Source organism: Notolepis coatsorum, assembly GCF_963971535.1.
Source record: "Notolepis coatsorum genome assembly, chromosome: 4".
Taxonomy (NCBI): domain Eukaryota; kingdom Metazoa; phylum Chordata; class Actinopteri; order Aulopiformes; family Paralepididae; genus Notolepis; species Notolepis coatsorum.
The window spans coordinates 123,557,127-123,563,126 of record NC_140168.1 but is presented as its reverse complement, the minus strand read 5'-3'; the positions used below and the strand labels follow the sequence as shown (position 1 = coordinate 123,563,126).

At 46.2% G+C, this 6,000-nt stretch overlaps 1 protein-coding gene across 1 annotated transcript in view; it reads right to left on the bottom strand.

Annotated features, from left to right (window-relative positions):
* ache (acetylcholinesterase (Yt blood group)) overlaps positions 1-6,000 on the bottom strand; it is a gene marked incomplete at its 3' end in the record, with an annotated part of 153,635 nt that overhangs the window by 23,854 nt on the left and 123,781 nt on the right. The window lies entirely within an intron of this gene.

The following is a 6,000-nucleotide window of genomic DNA, read 5'->3' as shown; positions in this document are numbered from 1 at the left end:
AGAGAGAGAGAGAGAGAGAGAGAGAGAGAGAGAGAGAGAGAGAGAGAGAGAGATCAGTAGATTTTCATGTTGAAACAACACCAACACTAGCTTGACATAGTATATAATAAAAAAGAAAGTGATGAGAGAGAGAGAGAGACACACCTACACGAGTCATTACGTACAGTGGACGAGTGAAAATCATTTTGATACAATAAGCGAGTGTGAATCATGTTCCACAGAGAAGAGAGAGAGATAGAGAAAAAGAGTGATAGAGAAAAAGAGAGAGAGAGAGAGAGAGAGAGAGAGAGAGAGAGAGAGAGAGAGAGAGAGAGAGAGAGAGAGAAAGGAATAGAGAGAGGTGGGAAGGGTGAGGATGGGAAACACAATTGAGAGAGAGAGAGAGAGAGAGAGAGAGAGAGAGAGAGAGAGAGAGAGAGAGAGAGAGAGAGAGAGAGAGAGAGAGAAAGGAATAGAGAGAGGTGGGAAGGGGTGAGGATGGGAAACACAATTGAGAGAGAGAGAGAGAGAGAGAGAGAGAGAGAGAGAGAGAGAGAGAGAGAGAGAGAGAGAGAGAGATAGTGACACCCTACAGAACATACGGTCAGACAGGGGAGACACACACACTAGCACGCTCCCTCCCTCTCCCTCTTTCTCTCTATGTTTATCTGTAAATCTCCCTGAGGCCAGAGGTCAGAGTGCTAGTGCAGATGTTTCACACAGCCCCACACCATTGGTCCCGGGCCAATGAAAAGTTGGCGTGGCGTGTCTGTTTGTGTCTGCTGTACACAAACCACAGACACATAGCGACCAGCGGTGCCCCTCACGCCGTCTGCTGGCCGGACTGTGTACCGCTTCTCATGGACCATAGAACCATATACTTGTTAATTTATAACTTATTTACTTGAGTAACAGAGCTTACATACACATACACACATGCCAGTGTTTCCCACACATTTATTTGCCGTAATACATATCAAAACAGGTCCACCGCAAATACATTTCCCACACTGATACAATAACACATAATGTCTCACAGCCTGACTCTCTCCACTGTGTACGTAGCCTATCACAGCCTGACTCTCTCCACTGTGTACGTAGCCTATCACAGCCTGACTCTCTCCACTGTGTGCGTATAGCCTATCACAGCCTGACTCTCTCCACTGTGTACGTAGCCTATCACAGCCTGACTCTCTCCATTGTGTACGTAGCCTATCACAGCCTGACTCTCTCCATTGTGTACGTAGCCTATCACAGCCTGACTCTCTCCATTGTGTACGTAGCCTATCACAGCCTGACTCTCTCCATTGTGTACGTAGCCTATCACAGCCTGACTCTCTCCACTGTGTACGTAGCCTATCACAGCCTGACTCTCTCCACTGTGTACGTAGCCTATCACAGCCTGACTCTCTCCACTGTGTGCGTATAGCCTATCACAGCCTGACTCTCTCCATTGTGTACGTATAGCCTATCACAGCCTGACTCTCTCCACTGTGTACGTAGCCTATCACAGCCTGACTCTCTCCACTGTGTACGTAGCCTATCACAGCCTGACTCTCTCCACTGTGTACGTAGCCTATCACAGCCTGACTCTCTCCACTGTGTACGTAGCCTATCACAGCCTGACTCTCTCCACTGTGTGCGTATAGCCTATCACAGCCTGACTCTCTCCACTGTGTACGTAGCCTATCACAGCCTGACTCTCTCCACTGTGTACGTAGCCTATCACAGCCTGACTCTCTCCACTGTGTACGTAGCCTATCACAGCCTGACTCTCTCCACTGTGTACGTAGCCTATCACAGCCTGACTCTCTCCACTGTGTACGTAGCCTATCACAGCCTGACTCTCTCCACTGTGTACGTAGCCTATCACAGCCTGACTCTCTCCACTGTGTACGTAGCCTATCACAGCCTGACTCTCTCCATTGTGTACGTAGCCTATCACAGCCTGACTCTCTCCACTGTGTACGTAGCCTATCACAGCCTGACTCTCTCCACTGTGTGCGTATAGCCTATCACAGCCTGACTCTCTCCACTGTGTGCGTATAGCCTATCACAGCCTGACTCTCTCCATTGTGTACGTAGCCTATCACAGCCTGACTCTCTCCACTGTGTGCGTATAGCCTATCACAGCCTGACTCTCTCCACTGTGTACGTAGCCTATCACAGCCTGACTCTCTCCACTGTGTGCGTATAGCCTATCACAGCCTGACTCTCTCCACTGTGTGCGTAGCCTATCACAGCCTGACTCTCTCCATTGTGTACGTATAGCCTATCACAGCCTGACTCTCTCCACTGTGTACGTAGCCTATCACAGCCTGACTCTCTCCACTGTGTACGTAGCCTATCACAGCCTGACTCTCTCCACTGTGTACGTAGCCTATCACAGCCTGACTCTCTCCACTGTGTACGTAGCCTATCACAGCCTGACTCTCTCCACTGTGTACGTAGCCTATCACAGCCTGACTCTCCACTGTGTACGTAGCCTATCACAGCCTGACTCTCTCCACTGTGTGCGTATAGCCTATCACAGCCTGACTCTCTCCACTGTGTGCGTAGCCTATCACAGCCTGACTCTCTCCACTGTGTACGTAGCCTATCACAGCCTGACTCTCTCCACTGTGTGCGTATAGCCTATCACAGCCTGACTCTCTCCACTGTGTACGTAGCCTATCACAGCCTGACTCTCTCCACTGTGTACGTAGCCTATAGACCGAGTAGGTGCTGAAAAAGGGACTTTAGCTCGGCCGATTTAGTTCTGATCGATTTGGAATTGGTCATGCCGTGTTCAGGAGACTCATAGGCAGTTAGCCTCTGGTATGAGTGCCATTAGCGTTAGCCACGCTTCTAGGCCTATTTTCTTTTGGAAAGAATGATAAAAAAAAAAGAAAAAAAAAATGTATACCTTTTTTTTCTTTTTATTATTATATTCGACTAAGAGGTTGGCCAGTCAACTACGGCCCCTTTCTTGGAGTAACAACTGAACTGACACAGAGTAAAGTGTGGGTGTGTTTGATTTAGTGACTAGCGCAGGCAAAACCTCACTTCATTAGGTTTTATGGGTGTGTTTTAAGGAGGGGACAGGGAGTAGTTGGTAATTAAATACCTAAAGTATGTGACCCCAAAGTAGTTAACTACTGTAAAAGCTACAGAGATTTGCTAATAGTTAAACCAGTAATTTAACTACATGTAGTTAACTACTCCCCAACACTGCATAGCGTAGCGTTACATATTACAACCTGTAAGGGTTAGGTTTGTAAACAACTTTTGAGTTTCAAAGTTATAATTATGATACTTTATGATCATACTACAGAGATATGATCAGAACATATCACAACCAGCTGGGGAGGATTATCAAGTACAAGAGACGTTGTCGTCAGGGAGGAGCAGGGGTACAAAATAGATGAAAACAGTCCAAACACGAGCCAAGGAGAGGAAGAGGAGAGGACCCAAAAAGCTAGCTAAATAAGGCCAGCTTCACACCGTGATGTCACAGGAGCAGAATTAGAACTTGGTATGGAAAAGCCCGGAATTCCACTCTCCTCTGAACAACCCCCCCCACACACACACACACACACACAAACACCCCCCCCCCCACCACCACCCAACCTCCCAAGGCCAACACCTTCCTCGTCTACCCTGGCTACACCAGCATGGGTCAGAACACAGGAATAGATTCCAGGAGGAATTACGGAAATCTGTGACATCATTGTTCTGGAGGATTTTACTTAAGAAGAGAGAGAGCGAGTGCAAAAGGGGAGTTTAGCACCAGCGCTGGACAGAGCGCACGCTGTATGTCTGTCTGTGTGTGTGTGTGTGTCTGCGCACGCATTAGTGTATTCTGTTTGCAATACTGACCATGCTCAACTTTCCATTGCAAACAAAACAATCCTTGCCATCTCGCTCTCCTGCCCCTGCGCTCTCTCTCACTCCCTCTCTATCTTTTGCTCCCTCTCTCTCTCTCCCTCCCTCTCTCACTCCCTCTCTCTGTCTCTCCCTCAATCGCCCCTCTCTTTCTCTCCCTCCATCCCCCCCTCGCCCTCTTTCTGTCTCTCTCCCCCTCCCTCTCCCTTCCCTCCCTCTCTTACCCTCCCTCCATCTCTCTTCCCCCTCCCTCCATCTCTCTCTCTCCCCTGTCCCCCTCTCTCACTCCCTCTCTATGTCTCTCCCTCACTCCCCCCTCTCTTTCTCTCCCTCCATCCCCCCTCTCCCCCTTTCTGTCTCTCTCCCCCTCCATCTCTCTTCCCTCCCTCTCTTACCCCTCCCTCCACCTCTCTTCCCCTCCCTCCCTGTCCCCCTTTCTCTCCCCTGTCCCCCTCTCTCTCTTTCTCTCTCCCCCTCTCTCAGCTCCAGTCTTTTAATAGTCCAGCATGCTCAGAACCACTCTCCTCTCTAAGCTGTGGCTGCTCCGCTCATATTTTCCACCTATTAAACCCTTGGGCATAAATCACTATCTTAAATTGTGAAGACGGTAACCAATATAATAACCTTAAATGGTTATTAGGTGGCGTCTGAAGGATTTTTTTTTCATCGATTAAGTCTTACATATACAGTCCCAGAAGTTACATTATCGTGTTATCATATCCCATAATGTAAAAGCTTCAAAAGACACATTTCACTCCGTTCCCCTTGCTAATAACAGCATCCCCACCTCCATTAGGCTCGCCCCCTCAACAGATGCCTTCAAGTCTAGACTCAAAACCCACTTCTACTTAGCATTTCCCGATGTACACTGACTCATGCCCTGTTTGCGTGTGTGTCCTCCCGTAAAACTGAGATATGATTGTTGTCTATATGTTGATGTATCTATGTGTAACTATCTACCCTCTGTACAGCACTTTGGTTGACATGTGTCATGTTTAAATGTGCTCTATAAATAAATCTGATTGATTGATTGAATATAAGCTTCTGAAAACATACTATTCAAAATCCATCAAAACATTTGGAGCCCTCTGACTTGCACATATGGCTTGTAATTGGGTCTAATGTGACGCTTTATGTGAGGCATGACACAAAGCAGGAGGGAATAAAAGCTGACCTGCCTATCGTGAGCGTTGACGTGAGCGTTGACGTGAGCGTTGACGTGAGCAGAGGACTTCCACTCAGGACACGTCTCTCATGTGTGCAGTTTCTCCTCATTGATACTTTTGATACTTTCAATTAAAATGCATCGTCATCGTACAGCACGAGTACGATACCAGATAACCAGAGTACGTTAACAATATACAGTGTAACAGGGGATTAAATGGAATATATATAACAAAGCGACTGACTAAATGTGTTAATCTGATGTATGTACAGTATTATTATGCACAGTGATACAAGTATAAATACTCTATGGTAATAAGCCATACTGGCCAGCAGTATAACTACGTAATAAGAGTAGGTATGGGATATATACAGATATAGATATAGTATATGCAGTGTGTACAATGCACAGTATGGGTATGTATACAGGTATGTAAACAGGAATATATGAAGATATATTCATATGGATATAGATAAATATGGTATATACAGTGTCATTATACATGGCTATCATACAGTGGTAGACTATAGGTTGAGGTAGTTAATTAGCTCATTCTACCTTTCTCCCCATTTTCCTATTATAATAAATCTTGGGTTTTATTTTATATGTACTTGACCAAGACAAAAACACTCACACTGCTATGCAATGGAATCTTGAATCTGACTTAATCAGCTGCTTTCACGCTCAGTCTTCAAAACCATTCATCAAGTACAATACACTACAGATACAAGAGAGCCGGCCGTTGATTGTGAAGTGCAGGGTATCTAAAGGCGTTCTTCTGTCAACGCGCTGCCGTAACATTTGGCCGCCTACACTGCCGGTAGACTGTAAACGGGAAATAATCAAAAGGGGCACTTCACCAAAACACAATGCTGATTTATTTTGCACATAATCTCACGCACATTCAAAAACTCTAAACAGTTTTGCACATATTCATTTATTTTGACAGTTATTGAGATTAAATGAGTTTGGAATATGGCCACCAATGATGT